Source organism: Podarcis vaucheri, assembly GCF_965113315.1.
Source record: "Podarcis vaucheri genome assembly, chromosome: 11".
In the NCBI taxonomy this organism is placed as follows: Eukaryota; Metazoa; Chordata; class Lepidosauria; order Squamata; family Lacertidae; genus Podarcis; species Podarcis vaucheri.
Window position 1 is genome coordinate 39,629,733 of NC_138749.1, and position 19,487 is coordinate 39,649,219.

The 19,487-nt window shown below is 41.9% G+C and overlaps 1 long non-coding RNA gene across 1 annotated transcript in view; it reads right to left on the bottom strand.

The window, feature by feature from the left end:
- The window catches only part of LOC309514401, a 32,575-nt gene that overhangs the window by 9,301 nt on the left and 3,787 nt on the right, over positions 1 to 19,487 (bottom strand). Inside the window, exons 3-4 of the long non-coding RNA XR_014211965.1 lie at positions 18,688 to 18,768; positions 16,568 to 16,669 (exon numbers count right to left, since the gene is read on the bottom strand). This is a non-coding gene — a long non-coding RNA (uncharacterized lncRNA). The remainder of the gene's footprint in view (positions 1 to 16,567; positions 16,670 to 18,687; positions 18,769 to 19,487) is intronic.

Consider the following 19,487-nt stretch of genomic DNA (forward strand, 5'->3'; position numbering starts at 1 on the left):
GACACTGCAAGCAATAGCCTCCAGAAGATCAAAAGAGACTACGAGGCTCTCGGCAGGAAATTGAAGCAACTAAATGCACAAATTGTCATCTCGTCTGTCCTCCCAGTTGAACGACGTGGCCCAGGGAGAGAGGGGAAAATAGTGGAAGTGAACAGCTGGCTTCGCAAATGGTGTAAACAGGAACGGTTTGGATTCTTAGATCACGGACTGCAGTTTCTTGAAGATGGACTTCTGGCAAGTGATGGGCTGCACCTCACAACGGTTGGGAGAAATGTTTTTGCCAAAAATCTCAGAAACCTCATCAGGAGGGCTTTAAACTGACTAATGTGGGGGAGGGAGACAGTGCTCCTGAAGGTAGGAGTCTATCAATTAATGAAGATGATCATCCAAATGTCATAGACCAAATGGAGCAAACAGCACGCGGACCTAGTGGAGGGAGGAAAAAATCCTTAAATAAGAGACACGGGGGAATGATTAATGGACTTCAATGTCTGTACACTAATGCGCAAAGCATGGGAAATAAACAAGATGAGCTTGAGCTCTTGGTACAGCAAACTAAATATGACATAATAGGCATCACTGAAACCTGGTGGGATAAGTCCCACGATTGGAATGTAATAATGGAGGGATACAATCTATTTCAGAGAAACAGACCAGACAAGAAAGGAGGAGGAGTGGCGTTATATGTCAGGGGTGTGTATACCTGTGAAGAGATCCATGATTTAGAACCTCAAAGCCAAAGTGAGAGCATTTGGGTCAAAATTAAGGGAGAGAAGAATAACAGAGACCTCATTGTGGGAGTTTACTATAGATCCCCAAGCCAAACGGAGGACATAGATGATGCCTTCCTGGAACAGATGGCCAAGCATGCAAAAGGAAGGGAGATAGTAGTAATGGGGGACTTCAATTACCCGGATATTTGTTGGACGTCAAACTCAGCCAAGAGCATAAGGTCAAACAGATTCCTCACTGGCCTTGCAGACAACTTCATTGTCCAGAAAGTGGGAGAAGCAACAAGAGGAACAGCCATTTTAGACCTGGTCCTAACCAATGTTGATGACCTGGTTAGTGGGGTAGATGTGGAAGGATCATTAGGCGCGAGTGATCATGCTCTTCTGAAGTTTACTATACAACGGAAAGTAGCAGCCAAGCATACTAGGACTCAATTTCTTGACTTTAAGAAAGCCGACTTCATAAAACTTAGGGAAGTGCTGGGTGAGATCCCATGGACAGCAATACTAAAAGGAAAGGGAGTTCATGATGGCTGGGAGTTTGTTAAGACGGAGATAGTAAAAGCACAACGTCAGGCAATACCAATGAGACGAAAACATGGAAGGTGCCTAAAGAAACCAGGGTGGCTATCTAAAGAACTTTTAACTGAATTAAGATTAAAAAAGGATGTGTACAAAAAATGGAAAAGGGGGGAAACCACCAAAGAGGAATTCAAACAAATAGCCAGCACGTGTAGACACAAAGTCAGAAAAGCTAAAGCACAGAATGAACTCAGGCTTGCTAGAGAGGTTAAAAGCAACAAAAAAGGCTTTTATGGGTATGTTCGTAGCAAAAGGAAGAACAAAGAAACAGTGGGGTCACTCAGAGGAGAAGATGGTGAAATGCAAACAGGGGACACAGAAAGGGCTGAACTCCTCAATGCCTTCTTTGCCTCAGTCTTCTCCGATAAAGAAGACAATGCCCGACCTGAAGAATTTGAAGCAAATGATTCAGCAAAGGAAACACAGCCCAGAATAACTAAGGAGATAGTACAAGAATATTTGGCTAGATTAGATGTATTCAAGTCTCCAGGGCCAGATGAACTGCATCCAAGAGTATTAAAAGAACTGGCAGATGTGATCTCAGAACCACTGGCAGTCATCTTTGAGAATTCCTGGAGAACAGGCGAAGTTCCAGCAGACTGGAGGAGGGCAAATGTTGTCCCTATTTTCAAAAAGGGGAAAAGAGAGGACCCAAATAATTACTGCCCAGTCAGTCTGACATCAATAGCAGGGAAGATTCTGGAGCAGATCATTAAGCAAACAGTCTGTGAGCACCTAGAAAGGAATGCTGTGATCACCAATAGTCAGCATGGATTTCTGAAAAATAAGTCATGTCAGACTAACCTGATCTCGTTTTTTGACAGAATTACAAGCCTGGTAGATGAAGGGAACGCAGTGGATGTAGCCTACCTTGATTTCAGCAAAGCATTTGACAAGGTGCCCCATGATATTCTTGTAAAGAAGCTGGTAAAATGCGGTCTTGACTATGCTACCACTCAGTGGATTTGTAACTGGCTGACTGACCGAACCCAAAGGGTGCTCATCAATGGTTCCTCTTCATCCTGGAGAAGAGTGACTAGTGGGGTGCCACAGGGTTCTGTCTTGGGCCCGGTCTTATTCAACATCTTTATCAACGACTTGGATGATGGACTCAAGGGCATCCTGATCAAATTTGCAGATGACACCAAACTGGGAGGGGTGGCTAACACCCCAGAGGACAGGATCACACTTCAAAACGACCTTGACAGATTAGAGAACTGGGCAAAAACAAACAAGATGAATTTTAACAGGGAGAAATGTAAAGTATTGCACTTGGGCAAAAAAAATGAGAGGCACAAATACAAGATGGGTGACACCTGGCTTGAGAGCAGTACATGTGAAAAGGATCTAGGAGTCTTGGTTGACCACAAACTTGACATGAGCCAACAGTGTGACGCGGCAGCTAAAAAAGCCAATGCAATTCTGGGCTGCATCAATAGGAGTATAGCATCTAGATCAAGGGAAGTAATAGTGCCACTGTATTCTGCTCTGGTCAGACCACACCTGGAGTACTGTGTCCAGTTCTGGGCACCACAATTCAAGAAGGACACTGACAAACTGGAACGTGTCCAGAAGAGGGCAACCAAAATGGTCAAAGGCCTGGAAACGATGCCTTATGAGGAACGGCTAAGGGAGCTGGGCATGTTTAGCCTGGAGAAGAGGAGGTTAAGGGGTGATATGATAGCCATGTTCAAATATATAAAAGGATGTCACATAGAGGAGGGAGAAAGGTTGTTTTCTACTGCTCCAGAGAAGCGGACACGGAGCAATGGATCCAAACTACAAGAAAGAAGATTCCACCTAAACATTAGGAAGAACTTCCTGACAGTAAGAGCTGTTCGACAGTGGAATTTGCTGCCAAGGAGTGTGGTGGAGTCTCCTACTTTGGAGGTCTTTAAGCAGAGGCTTGACAACCATATGTCAGGAGTGCTCTGATGGTGTTTCCTGCTTGGCAGGGGGTTGGACTCGATGGCCCTTGTGGTCTCTTCCAACTCTATGATTCTATGATTCTATGATTCTATGATTCTAAGATATCAGATGACTTATAACTCAAATGTATTCCATTGAAATGGCACATTGTTTCAAATAGCCTGCTTCCCCTCCAAAGAAACAGGCTTGCCACTATGAATGGATGGCTCAAGGTGAGATGCTTGTGGAGAGAAATGGACTGACACCCTATTAGGGTGCTGATCCAAGGTGATTTCTGCCACAAAAGGGAAATGCTGGCTCAAGCAAGAGGGAGACCACTAAGCCGAGGGCTCCAGAACTGACTGGGAACTATGGCAAGGTCAGGACAAGGGCTGAGGTGTTAATTCAGCATTCTCTAGGTTTAGGACCACAGTTAGCAAACCTTCACCTGAGATGAAAGGAACAAGTACTATCTCAGTACCTAGACTAGGTTGTCAAAATCAGACACTAGCACAGAACACCAATAATACAATTTTCAAAACAAGTAATAAAGCCAAGCAGCCCAGAGTTAAAATGAATCAACAAGTTAAAACAGATGAAACACCAGGAAAAGCCTTCCGAAATAAAGACACCTTAACATGTGAGAAAACAAACTGAGGACCACACAAAGTTTGCTGGGGAAGACATCTCACAGCATGGGCATCACTAACAAGGAACGCTCAGTTCTGCACACTTGCAGATGAAATTTCTGTATATGGCTCAGGATAGCAAGGTAAGAGAGCAAGAATTGGCTTAATAGGCTCCCTGTGGCCTACTGCAGCAAAGAGTCGGTTTACAAAATTCTTCAATTTCTGAAACATCTTCCAAGGTGGCATCATGTATAACTCATCCCTATTACAAATGCCCAGTATGGCTTTACTTTAAGTGTCAAATAGGAGAGGGCGTCTTTGTGTGTTTTGTGTAGACTGCACTTATCTTGTCACTTTTTTCTTTATTCAGGGATGTAACATGAAATGCAAGTTTTCAAAGGAGATCCAGAACCGTTCAATAGTTTCTTCTCAGTACCTGGAAGCCTTATCACAATCAATAATGGAGGGACATGACTTCAGTCACCCTCATCAGCAGGCACCCAAGCATCTTACCAGAGGATAATCTGTGAAAAAGAGCCTTGTTTAAGTATGAAACGTCTACTTTCCTCACTTCTTATTTTTTCAAATTCTTGGATCAATAGCTTGGGTGGAATGACATCGGAGAAAAACAAATATAATACATGCTATTTATTAGGAAAGTGCTAACTAGTGTGATTTTTATTCAAAAATACATCACCAGGTAACAATGGAAGTTTGTTTAGATGGCATAAGTATAAAAGTAACATTGAACACTTTTTAGCAAATGCAGGAAGTGGATTATTTATTGTTTATTTCATAAAATTTATACACCACTCAAAGTTGCTTACAAAAGATAAAACAGTAAAATCACGAAAAAGATCACAACCATACTTTAAAACATACAAAAGTTAAAATGCTAAAACAGATGAAAATTACACCAGCTTTCTGTGGATCTGAGTAAAGTAAAGGTAAAGGGACCCCTGACCATTAGGTCCAGTCGTGGCCGACTCTGGGGTTGTGGCGCTCATCTCGCTTTACTGGCCGAGGGAGCCGGTGTACAGCTTCTGGGTCATGTGGCAAACCAGAGCAGCGCACGGAAACGCCGTTGACCTTCCCGCCAGAGCGGTACCTATTTATCTACTTGCACTTTGACGTGCTTTCGTACTGCTAGGTTGGCAGGAGCAGGGACCGAGCCACGGGAGCTCACCCCGTCGTGGGGATTCAAACCGCCGACCTTCTGATCAGCAAGTCCTAGGCTCTGTGGTTTAACCCACAGTGCCACCCGCGTCCCTGTGGATCTGAGTAGGCTTGACTAAAAATAATGTTTTCTGCAGGTGCCAAAAAGAGTTCAGTTAAATCGCCTTATTGATATCAATAGTCAGGGAGTTCCAAAGTGTAGGTCTTATGTGGCACCATCGCCTCCTCCACTTGGCTTTTAAGAAGAGAGACAAATCCAGATATGTTTTATCTATCTATTACATTTCCGTCCTGCCCTTTCTCCCAAAGGAGTCCAGGGAGGACACCTACACCTGTGTGACACCTACAGTACCGTTTCTCGTTGAGGAGTTTCAGGAATTCCTCAAGTTTTAAGACATGCCTAATCTGGGAATTACTGAGACCAGCATCTTCTGACACGTAATCAGGAGAATCCCAGACCAAGTATCCCTATTTTCCAAGGACAGCCCCAAATTTACAGAAGCTGTCTCGGTTTCTGATTTGATGCTCGAATGTCCCGCTTTTCCTTAGAACGTCCCTATTTTCATCGGAGAAACATTACAGGGTATGGAAATATGTGATACCCACCCCACCCAGCCCCCAGCCAAGGAGATAATTAAATATACAAAATGTAGAAGACATCTGGAGGCAGCCCTCTATAGGGAAGTTTTTTTTAAGGTTTAAGGTTTTATGTTTTTATATGTGTTGGAAGCCGCCTAGAGTGGCTGAGGCAACCCAGTGTGATGAGCAGGGTATAAAATAATAATAATAATAATAATAATAATAATAATAATAATAATAATAATAATGTGAAAATAGGGATGTCCTATTCTATTATTATTATTATTATTATTATTATTATTATTATTATTATTATTATTATTGAACAGGACATCCATACAGTCATACCTTGGAAGTCTAACAGAATCCATTCAACTTCCCAAACCAAAAGTGTGGCTTCTGAATCGGAAGCCGTGGAAGCCCTGTTCGGCTTCCAAAACTAGTTCACAACCCGGAACGTTCACACGTCCCCACACTGACCAGCATCCAGGTTAAAGCGGCCCTATTAGCCAGAACCTCCTGACTGCAATAAAGTGCAAAGATTACAATCGAATAGAGTGCCTTTGGCCCCATCTAATATTATTAGACTCATTGTGGAGTTACAGAGAGCAGTAAATTCTATTTCCCTCCCTATACACTTACATACTTGGATGGAACGGCCCAGGGAAATGGCAGCCGAGTGTGATACTTGGAGTGCCAGAGGGCACTGCGAAATGCCAGTAGAGATAACTGTTACAGCTGGCATGCTGTTAACGACAAGAATTTTCTGTTCCTGGTATGGCCACAATGCGCTGCATTGCTATCAAAGGCAAGTGAATTGCTTTCTCTTAATGTTGCACCACCGAAAGCCAGAATGCTAAGCAATTATACCTGACACTTTCCCTTTTACTGCTCACCATTGCTGTGATCCTTATTTCCAGTTTCTCCACAGACTGGTCTAATTTGCCTTGTTTGGGGGTGTGGATCAATCCTTCGTTATGCTCTCCGCTTGTCTGTAGATTGCTCGCATGTTGCATCTAAAGGAGGGCCTCGCCCAATGGGACCTGCAAAGTTTTTATGTTCTAGAACTGCCTGTTAAGTTAATGATCGCCGAGCTCACAAGCAAATAATGGCATGAAATGACTATCGCAGATGGTTTGTATTTTTTTTATTTTAAAACTCCCCAATTTTATTTATTTTCAACTGCAGATCCCGTTGACCAGAATACAGTGGTACCTCAGGTTACATACGCTTCAGGTTACATATGCTTCAGGTTACATACGCTTCAGGTTACAGACTTTTCCTGGGGTTTCATCTGTTTTAACTTGTTGATTCGTTTTAGCTCTGGGCTGCTTGGCTTTCTTGCTTGTTTTGAAAATTATATTATTGGTGTTCTGTGCTAGTGTCTGATTTTGACAACCTAGTCTAGGTACTGAGACAGTACTTGTTCCTTTCATCTCAGGTGAAGGTTTGCTAACTGTGGTCCTAAACCTCGAGAATGCTGAATCAACACCTCAGCCCTTGTCCTGACCTTGCCATAGTTCCCAGTCAGTTCTGGAGCCCTCGGCTTACTGGTCTCCATCTTGCTTGAGCCGGCATTACCTTTTTATGGCAGAAATCACCTTGGATCAGGACACTAATAGAATGTCAGTCCATTTCTCTCCACAAGCATCTCACCCTGAGCCATCCATTCATAGTGTCAAGTCTGTTTCTTTGGAGGGGAAGTAGGCTATTTGAAACAATGTGCCATTTCAATGGAATACATTTGAGTTATAAGTCATCTGATATCTTCTCTGCATCCCACCTCCAAGGGAGTATTGCACAGTGTTCATAAGAATACAGGCTTTTCCTGTACAGTGGTACCTCGGGTTACATACGCTTCAGGTTACATACGCTTCAGGTTACAGACTCCGCTAACCCAGAAATACTACCTCGGGTTAAGAACTTTGCTTCAGGATGAGAACAGAAATCATGCTCCGGCGGTGCAGGGGCAGCAGGAGGCCCCATTAGCTAAAGTGGTGCTTCAGGTTAAGAACAGTTTCAGGTTAAGTACGGACCTCCGGAACGAATTAAGTACTTAACCTGAGGTACCACTGTAACGGTAATTTTTCAACACCGGCATGCCAGTTTAAGGACGTGAGCTGCCATTTATCAAAACATGTCTCAGGCTGAAAAATGGGCAAGTGAATGCAGATGAAGAGTGGCTGATTTATGCCCCGTCAGATGGCTTGTGTTCTGCTATATCTCTAAGCACATCTTTGAAAGGAATCATGCTTTCTTTGTCAGGCTTTGATGAATAGAAAAATTCCGCCAGATATGTGAATGAACAATAGCAGGGATGAATGTACAGCACCCTGTCTATTGATCACCATGGTTTTCCATTGATCCCTCTATTGCGCAGTAATATCAAAATAAAGATCAATCCTTTTTGGGGGGGGGAGAGCTGTCATAAAGTATGGGGCTGCTGTGTAGTACAGCTGAATACACTGTGGAGTTTAATCTAGTTACTAGTGAAATATAGCATTACATTTTCCAGTAAACCGAAACTATTCTAGAATAACATTTCCATGATCTGATCAGAAATAAACAAGTCAGTTCCCATGTTGCTTATTTCGACTGGTATCACATGGGAAATAAGAATGAGATTAGAAAGGTTTCTCATTAAGTTTCATATTGTTTCTTCCATGCCATAACAAAGTAAAACCAGTATGGCATAATGGCTAGAGTGTTGAACTAAGACCTGTGAGAACAGGGTTTGAATTTACCCATCAAGCTTGCTGAGTGAACTTGGGCTAGTCACCATTTCTTACCCTAACTTACCTCACAGGATTGTTGTGAGAAGGAAATGGGGAGGAGGAAAACCATGTGACCACCTTGAGCTCCTTGAAAGAAAAGCTGGTATATAAACGTAATAAATAAATAAAAATAAAATAAAATAAAATAAGGTTTGGTTTTCTGCTGAACAGCAAACTGCATTGTTTTTACCAGATGCACTTCAGGTAATTTCTGCAGCTGAAAGGAAACTGCAACTGGTAACATTCAGCATGGACACTGCTTGCTCCCTATATAATTAGAGCCACCTTCACATGGGACGTTGGGAAAATTGCATCCATGCAGAAAGTTGCCATTTGTTTCCACTGTCTGGCTAAATCAAGAAAATCATTTTCTATCTTTCCCAGGTGGATGTAAAGCAAAGCGAACATGAATCACTCGATAAAAAACATTCATTCCTGTCCTGGAATCAAGAGAAGGCAGTTCCTGAAGCATCACTTCACGCAAAATGAGGCTTCTCAAACTCCCCTTGAAAAGCAATTATCATTTTGTTTTCGAAAAGCAGAGAATCGGCCATTGTGTTTCTCCCTCCCCAAAGGCCTTGGTGTGGCCTGAAATGGTGGCTATGTTCTGTCTCCATTGTCTGAGGCAATATGCTGGGAACCACAAGGGCACTATTCAAGTCCCACTCAGTGGCAGCATAGCGGGGGGTGGGGGGTGGCACAGGGACGGTTGTCCTGGGTGCAAAATTGTTAGGGGTGCAAAATTTCAACACCAGGTGCTGCCTCAGTACAGCTGTGTCCTTTCGTTGCTGGGCTCCATTTAAAACGGCTTCTCTAACTGAACCAGGAAGTGACCTCTCCAAACAACAGAGCAACCCATCTTTTCTTATCTCTGCGGCTCCTATCTCCTGGGTTACATGGATGCTGTTAGGCAGCTGAATACGCATGTGTACTCCGTCCATTTCCCACCCACCCACCCTCCACGCAGCCCCGGGCACTGGCAACCCACACACCACTACTGGTCCTATTTGCAGGTTTTCCACAGGAATCTTGTTGACTACGGTGAGAACAGCAGGACCATGTTCTGGATGGGTGTTTCACCTAATCAATCGGGACTCCCTTATGTTCTTATGAAACCTGCAAAAACTGAACAGCATCCCAACAGAAAGTCTGCTTGTTGTTGTTGTTGTTTAGTCATTTAGTCGTGTCCGACTCTTCGTGACCCCATGGACCAGAGCACGCCAGGCACTCCTGTCTTCCACTGCTTCCCGCAGTTTGGTCAAACTCATGCTGGCAGCTTCGAGAACACTGTCGAACCATCTTGTCCTCTGTCGTCCCCTTCTTGTACCCTCCATCTTTCCCAACATCAGAGTCTTTTCCAGGGAGTCTTCTCTTCTCATGAGGTGGCCAAATTATTGGAGCCTCAGCTTCATGACCTGTCCTTCCAGAGCTGATTTCCTTAAGAATGGATACGTTTGATCTTCTTGCAGTCCATGGGACTCTCAAGAGTCTCATCCAGCACCATAATTCAAAAGCATCACCATCCAAATTCCATATTAAGACTGTGACTATGTGCAGACTCCTAACTAGGGCTTCAGTGTCAGCCAATTTTATCTTCACACACACACACAGTTCCCACCACCATCTCCAAATCCAAACAAGATTTTGGGACTATACCATGGTGAGACCTGGATGTACATACAATATCCTTCCTGAACTGAGTCACCCAGCAATCTCCCTCAGATAGACTTCTGCTTCAGTCAGCTGCTTTGCTATTGGGCCAGGTCTAGGGCCTGGAAAGGCATTTTGTAGCTGTCAAGCACCAAGCAGCTAGCACCAAGCAGCTATAATTCTAGAAGACAGCATGGAGCGGAGAACCTTCTGACATCATTTCCACAGGTTGTGAACAACGGAGGAGTTGAGCCTTAATGCACTTCTAATTAGAACTTGGGAGAAAAGAATATGCTTCTTTAGGCAGCAGCTCAGCAAAGTCTGGGCCTAATGGCATGCAGATGAAACTCATCAGGTTTTTTTATAGTGCAATCCTATCTGTGTCTGCTCAGAGCTAACTCCCATTAAGTATGTGCGCATCCAAGAATGTTATATTGGTCTTTATTTGTATAGAAGATAGTTTTTTTTTTGGGGGGGGCTATTTGCAGTTGTCAATGAAATGTAGTGTCAGTTTCAAACAATGGAATTCTTCTTTCTCATTCAAAAATAGATTGTGTCCGCTTTTTTGTCATAAAAAAGAAGTGCCACAAGGAACCATATTTGTAGCAATTTTACTAATGATATTTTTATGGCCTACATAACCATGAAAATATGCATGTAGCCAAAGACACTTATTTTATAATAGCACTTAAATGCAGAAAATGTGACTAGTAACTGTTGGCAATTAGTGTGTTTCATAGAAGAATGGCTTAGACTAATATGCTGATTTAAAAAGAAAATAAATCCATAAACCTGTTTCATAGCTACGGAGTCTGAAGTGTGTGCCTCGCCATCTGGAGTCAGTACTTGTCAGCTGCCCGGAAATACATTTGCTCAGGTTTTAAAAATCAATTTGTAGGAATATAGCCATTTGCTCCATTGTCAAATATTTGCTCTTACCTATGTTTGATTATGGAGATTGCGATATGATCTCAGTCATCACATTTACAGTCATTAAACAGTAAATGTCAAACTCCCCCCATACCTTTGATCTTTTGCACCATATGTATTATGTATATTATGTATATGTATTATGACCTGTATACTGAAATTCCCGCACATCCATTGTTCTGATGCAGTTATTATAACAGCATAAGGGGGTATTCCAAAAGAAGAAAGCTTAAATGTGTTCTGGACAATTGGCTCTGTTTTTCTTCTTATTAATGGGAACTGCAGCATTTCAACATGTGTTGTGGGATCACAAAGGAAAGGAGAAATTGGATGTGAAATGAGTGTGACCCTTGGAAGAATGACTGGGATGCTGACCATATCAATCAGGGGGGTGATGACTACAAATCTATTGAATTAGTGGAGGACAGAGCTATTGAGGGCGACTAGCCATGGTTCTACATCTACCTCTATGTTCTGCCTCTATAGTTGGAGGCAGGATAGCTCTGAATACCAGTTGTGGGAGATCACAAGTAAACACTCAAGTCATGCTTCGGGGTTTGCCATAGGCATCTGGTTGGCCACTGTGAGAACAGGATGAGTCCCTGAACTGATCCTGCACGTCTCTTCTTACGTTCTTAAATACAGGCGGTGACCATTTTGCATGGGGGTCTTGTTTCTGAAGCTACGGTACCAAGCATTCTCTTCCACCATTTCAAATTGTTGTGCACAGCAACCATTCCCTATTTCCCACTGATGTCTCACTGATGAAAGTGCATTGTGGGTGCTTACCCCAAAAAATAAAACGAAGATGGTGCTGTGGATGCTGTTTTAAAATGTACAGGTTCTATTCATGGTTCATTTCACTGGCACTCTTTGGTCATTCTGCACATGACTGTAGTCACATTGCGGCAGAAGGGGGGGTAAGCATCCCTGCCCCACTGTTGCAGTCCCCCAGCTTTGTTGCCCATAACCATGCATGGGGGGGGGGGACATTTTAAGGATGGGGAGTCTGTTCTATGCATGCAAGCTCTCCTGTGATTTTTTAATCAGAAGAAAGCCTGTACATATAGACCCTATTCAGACCTATGACCCCAAAACATGAACCAAGGGGCCAGTGATAGATGGGGCAGGGCCAGGAGACACAGCCCCACTGGATTGCTCTACCCATTTGGGATCAAATAGAGAACAGCTTCACCATTTCCATACCTGGTTCACGGTTCTCAATCCTTGGCACACCCAGGTAGGGCAAGGAAAGACTCCTTTGTCTGAAAACCTGGAGAGCTGCTGTAAGTCACATAATACTAAGCCAGATAAATCAACAGTCTGACATGTATAGAGAAGCTCCCTGTGTTCCTATTAAGCTCACAAAGAAGGGGAAATGTGGACAACGAGCAACAGAAATTAACAGACCCAAAGAACATTCTGTGACAGAGACCTGCAAGTGGCAGTTTTCATTTGTGATTGTTTTTCTCGTCTTTGCCTGTCTTTGATCATAATATAAAAGAACATTTTCAAGCAGCCATGAGAACAATGACTGACTGCCCAGTCTGCTTCTCCACATCTGCAATCAAGGACGCTGTGCTTCACACCAATGGCCTTCTGTAGCCAGTTTTGGGGTGGCATGCGGGACTGTAAGGAGGTAGAGTAGTGACCTCCCTGCACATAAATGTTTTATCTCACACTACAGAATCTTAGGGTCATTGTTTCCATTAGATGCTTTCTTTGATGTGTATTCACATGTAGTTTCAAAGAAACGTTACAAGGGAAAGGAAGCACTGCCTTACAGCCAGGTAATGGAATTATAAACTCGTAGGTGTGTTGTCTGTCGAATCTTGACTATTGACGAAGGGTCAACATGGTAACTCCAAAAGTGCTCTTCTAAACATTTATACAGATGTTCTGACCACTTAAAAACCATGAAGCTTCTAGGTCAAATGAGTGTTTGGTTAAGAAAAGAGTACATAGATACAGCATAGATTCATGTCCAGTTATTGAGTCTACTCCCTCTCCCAGTGTCTGCTTTTTAAATCAGCTGTTCATGTAAAATACACTGAAATCACTTGCCTTTGGTGGAGAGAATACTATTAATATATTTTACTTGGAAACCTTTCAAGTAAATAGTGATATCTAACTATTTATTGCCTCATTGAGTCTGGGTAACCATACCCTCCCCATCATTAGTGCGGATGGAAGTTAGACATCGGCACTGATGGGTGAAGATAAATTCTTGCTAGATAGGGGAGCTTAAGTAACTGCTGTTTTTGAAAAGAAGCCCTGATAAATACATGCATGAGAGGAAAATGAAGGTGCCATGCAGGGTAATAGAATTAATTTTTAAACATGTTTTCTCCGCCCCTTCAATATACATAGCATTGGTCATGTGATACCAGAGACTAATAGATTGCTTTTTGCCAACTGTTTATAATAGCTACTCTGAGCCTTGAATATCCTAAAGTTCTAAATGAATATTTGATCCTCTCTCAAGCACAATAAAATAATTAACAAAGACAAAAACGGAATAGGGGCACAGAAAACATGAAAATGAAATGGGGGAGGGCACCCAGAGACCTGCCAGCTAAAACAGTTTGTCCAAAGCATAATGAATTGAGATTTCTTTGATTATTGCTCAATAATGATGGACACAAAAAGGTGCGTTCATATTTATCTCTGCATGGAATCAACCTATTTAGTGCCCCATTTGAGTTGGTATAGTGAACCACTTTGGTCCAGGCGTCGGGATTCAAAATTGTTTATCCTTGCCTCCCCACCAGCCAATCACCAGATACCATATGACACCAGGTGGATCCCCTGCTAGAAAGCAGTAGGGCTTGTATTTGGCCCTGAATTTAAATAGTGATGAATGGAAGCCCTGCTGCAAATGAACTCGCAAACCATGTGCTCTCAGTTGTTATTTGGAAGCAGTGTTTGACTCCAGCACTGTTTAGGCACCAAATGCAAATCCTGCTCAGAATGGTTCCATTCTGGAGCTCCCAAGTGAAGGTGATCCATGACTAATTCAAGACCTACTTTTGAGCATGGACTGGCTCCCCTCTGGAGACTAGACATGGCTTTCAGCCTCAGATGTGATGTGAATCAGCAGAATCTCCTGTTTTCAGTCTCTTAGATCCTGAGCCTCATCAAACAGTCCTAAGCACCACTAGTACATATGTGGGGCAATGGCAGCAACACAACACTTTTGTCTAATTACTTATTTTCTGAAACTTTTGAGTGTGCTTTCTCTTTGATTGTTTTGCAGTTTTAACACCTTCACTTCACCCTCCTTTGTTCCTATTTTATGAGGATAATATAATTCCCATTTCACTTCTGAATGCCGTTCATTATTGTACATCATGAACAACATGCTGCCTTGCATCTTTCAGATAAATAACGCCATTGTGAAAATTTCCTTATCCATCCTTATTGTGTCATCGACCTTCTCTGAAAGGTGGTTTGCACTGAATTCATGGCAGCATAAATCAGATAGGGGATAGCACTGTGTGGCAACTTGGCACAATGCCAGGAACCAGGAACTTAAATAAATGTACCGGTAAGTGATGCATTCTGGCAGTCTGAAGCTGCCAGGATTTTGTATCTTTCCTAAATCAGTCTAATACAATAAGCCAGTGTGTAATAAAGCACACAATATTCATCAATTTTGTTGATGTATATGATGATCAGACAGCCTTTTAAGGAATATATTATATTCTTAATTCTGCAGATTTAGATACGCACATGATGAAATATTGGGCGTGGACTAACACTATAACACTATAAAATACTGGCTGTGTTGCCATTTTTGTTCCCAACCTTCAAGTCTGCTTTCCCATTTACTTAAGGATGGCTCCATCTCATACACAGCAAAATTAGACCTATTGGAATTGACTTGGAATTACTGTATAATTCTAGTAATCAATATATTTATCACAATATCCAAATTAGATTAAGGGATATTGTGAAACAAAACATTGAGTCAGCTGTAAATAAAATCTGCTCCCCCAGGTTCTATGGTTTAAATACAACCGATAACAGGATCACTTATATCTCAAAGTTAGTAATTCCAGCCCAACACAGGACATTTATGTTAGCCCAACTGAACGTCTCCCCCTCAGCTTTTGTTAAGGGCAGAGATCTAAACATCCCTAGAAATGATAAAAATTGCAGATTCTATTTGAATGTGCAATAAACACACTGTTTTCTTATTTTCTTTTTAATTACTTTTTATTAATTTTCTTACTTAATAGACAAACATAAACAGTAAAGTCACCAAAATAATAAAATGACAATTGCAAACAAAAGAAGATATATTAGAAAACAAACAACCATACCAAAAACATACATACAACCACAAATCCATAAGTTCTTACATACAGACTTATGTCACCATATTCTTTAATCCTAATTCCTTTTCTTCTCCAATAGACTTCCATCTTCCTCTAAGCGGGTCTGTTTTATCTATTTGTTAAACTGCTTATCCTTTCTTCATTTCTACTATTTTCCATGTACTATACTAATAATCCAGATTGTGGTATGCAAAATTAATCAAAGCAAATCTAAGTTTTTACTTGGGGACACTGGTTTTTTCACGGAAATCTCTCTTCTTTGCTTTCTCTTTCTCATGCTGTTCTATCCATATCAAGTAATGTTACTTCATTTAGATTTCCTAATAATATAATCTTTTCGTCGCTATAATCCAGCAATCTATCCTAAAATTCTGCTTTCTTTTCATTTGGTGCACAGATTCCCACAATTACCATTTTTTTCTCTTTGATATACTACTTTTATCACTATCATTCTGCCTTCTTCATCTTTAAATAAAAGCTTCAGGTCTAATCTTCGCAGCATATATAACTATGCCTCTTTTCTTTACTACATCCGAGGAAATAAATTCATCACCATATTATTTTCCATTGCCCACTGTACAACCAGCTATGTAAATGTGTGTTATCCCCCCCTTTTGAATAGTTTAACATCATGGCATAATGAAAACATCAGATTCTACCTGTCTGATATTAACCCGGAGGTAACTACAAGGGTGACTGAGTTTCTGTCAATATTATCTCTTATAGAGTTGTGAATGGCATGGTTTAGTGGAAAGACATGCCAATGAAAATTTATGTTACTATACTGTATATATTACATGGCTACTGCTTTGTGTATATTTTAATTTTTTTGCATATGGATGCTTTAAGATGGTCTATATCTGTAATGCCTAATAAAGGTTTGGAGAAAGAAAGAAGAATATTATGCTCCAAGCATTTTTAACGTGAATGGCATTAAAATAAACAATGATGTCTCAGGTGCAGTGTAAGCCCTAACAGTCCAAACTAAGGGAAAGGCAGCTCTGATAGACATATTTAAACCAGCCTTTCTGCAATTTCAACCCACTTATGGCAAAATCCACTAGCATATTCTCCTTCATGAGACCCATTTTCAAGAGAAAGGAAGCTGCAAATGAGTTTTTATGCTTTGGAACAGTTCTTAGTAATTTTCATGCGAGATCACAGTGGCCATTTTGGGTGCTATGATCTTGGGCTCTTGCACTGTGCTCTCGCTCTGAAAAAAAATCACTTTTTCAAGGCAAGAGTGAGGCGTGGGTCATGTGACTTACCCAGGAGCGCATTCTGGAAGATGCAAGTCCCAGTTTCAGGCTTGAAAAAGTCAGACGGTATGGTAATATTAGAGCCCAGGCCCATCCAGTGAAGCCGAAAGACTTGAAACAGACAAAATGAAGCACTTCTTAACACAGAGCATAGTTAAAACTATGAAAGTTGCTCCCACAGGATGTAGCAAAGACCACCAACTGGATGGCTTTAAAAGAGGTTTAAACCAATGGAGGATAAGTCATGTGAGAACAGGATGCTCTGTTGTTGTTGTTTAGTCATGTCCGACTCTTCGTGACCCCAAGGACCAGAGCACGCCAGGCACTCCTGTCTTCCACTGCCTCCCGCAGTTTGGTCAAACTCATGCTGGTAGCTTCGAGAACACTATCCAACCATCTCGTCCTCTGTCGTCCCCTTCTCCTTGTGCCCTCCATCTTTCCCAGCATAAGGGTCTTTTCCAGGGAGTCTTCTCTTCTCATGAGGTAGCCAAAGTATTGGAGCCTCAGCTTCAGGATTTGTCCTTCCAGTGAGCACTCAGGGCTGATTTCCTTAAGAATGGATAGGTTTGATCTTCTTGCAGTCCATGGGACTCTCAAGAGTCTCCTCCAGCACCATAATTCAAAAGCATCAATTCTTCGGCGATCAGCCTTCTTTATTGTCCAGCTTTCACTTCCATACATCACTACTGGGAAAACCATAGCTTTTACTATACAGACCTTTGTTGGCAAGGTGATGTCTCTAGACTCTTCTTATGCTCTAAATGTGCAATGGCAATAACTATGGTATACGTGATGTTATTAAGCCTGTTATAACTTGAAGTTTCTGCATGTCCCCCAAGCAATCTCATGTCAATGACAATCTGTTTAAATAGCTCTCCCATTTATCTGACCTTCTGGTTATTCAAATGTTTCAGACGCCCTCCAGGCAATTGGATAAATTATGTTTGTACTCTAAAGTGTACATCTATTCATTGTCTTTTTGGTCCTTTTGAAAAAAAAATAGTAGGCTTGGGAGCTTGAACTTAGCAACATTCACTTGCGACTCATATATATTATTTCGTTCTTCCTCTTACTTCCAAGCGCTAATATTATACCATAATCATAATTCTGCACTCACTGCTGCAGTCTTATCACAAAATCCATATTAATCACATTTCACTGTAAGCCCTCCCAGCAGTTTCATCTTGAGATCAAACCATGAGTACTCCCATTACTATTATTATTTATCCATTTCTATAGCAGTTTTCAGTACAGCTTGATTCACAGTTCTTGCCTGCACAACAACTGTGTGTGAGAGAGCATGACTTGGCCAAAGCAATACAGGGTATGTCACTGTTGAACAACCATTTGAAGCAAGGCTTCCCAAATCCACCAACACAATGCAGTTCAATTATCAATGACCCATTGGTCCTCACTTCTAAATATCTAAGGGCTATTCAACCAACCTTTACTTAAACTACACCAACTCAAATTAATGGGCCTAACTTAGCCATGTTCACTAATTTCAGTGGATCTGCTCCGAGTAAAAGTTAGTTGAATCTTATTTATTCCAGTTTTGTTTAAGAAAGATGCACCATGTAGTATTTGTGCATTAAAGGTAAAGGTACCCCTGCCCGTACGGGCCAGTCTTGCCAGACTCTAGGGTTGTGTGCTCATCTCACTCTATAGGCTGGGAGCCAGCACTGTCCGCAGACACTTCCGGGTCACGTCGCCAGCGTGACAAGCTGCATCTGGCGAGCCAGCGCAGCACACGGAAACGCTGTTTACCTTCCCGCTGCTAAGCGGTCCTTATTTATCTACTTGCACCCGAAGGTGCTTTCGAACTGCTAGGTTGGCAGGCGCTGGGACTGAACGATGGGAGCGCACCCCGCCACGGGGATTTGAACCGCCGACCGTGCGATCAGCAAGTCCTAGGCGCTGAGCTTTTACCCACAACGCCACCCGCGTCCCATTTGTGCATTATAAGCTTCTTAGTTTCCTTTTTAATATTAAACAATAACTGAAGTTGGTCTCTTCCAACTCTATAATTTGATGAATCTATGCAGTGGTTATTACACTCTTCAACCATTGCCCATTAACCACTAGGTGTTTTGGTTTTGGTTTTTTACAGAATCTCCAGATTCAAATACTATTTGCTGGCAACTGGAAGCAGGAGAGGGCTGTTCTCTTCATATTCACTTATGGGCTTCCCAGGAACATTTTCTTGGCCACTGTGGAAAAGAGAAAACTATCAGTGGTCTTCTTCCAATTATAAACTTCAGATTAGGTGTATAAAGTATGGTTTTTATACTTTAAAAAATGGTGAACCTAAAACAGTTCTGTGAGTTGGGGGTTAAGTACTACCTAGGAAATGGAGACAACCATAAACACACTTTCTTGGAAATGAGTTTATTTGAACTCAGTGCTTGTGTTATAATTAGCCATGCATAAGATTTAGCTGCACAGCTCAAGCTAAAAGGTAAGGGGAAAATGGAGAAAACATCCACTATTGGCAATGGAATAGCTATGGGATGGGGCAACATGATGGTTTGCTTGTGAGTTTCCAAGTGCGTGCGGCTGACCATTCTTGGAAGCAGAAAGTGGACTAGTCATATCCTTATCTGGCAAGGCAGTTAGCTTCATCCAATGGAAGCCACTATGCTTTGTGGCTGAAGTCTGAGAGGCAAGGGCAGACCTTTCCATTTTGATGCCTCCTGGTCTAAAATAGCTCAGAGTAAAGTTTTGGTTCAGCTGATAAAAAAAGAACTGAGAAACACATTATTTTCAGAGTTCTTAAGTGCCCTTCTTCTCCAGGATCCTGCTTAATACAGTGGTGCCTCGCAAGACGAAATTAATTCGTTCTGCGAGTTTTTTCGTCTTGCGGTTTTTTTCGTCTTGCGAAGCACGGTTTCGGAAAAGTTTTGGAAAAGCTTCAAAAATCACCAAAGTC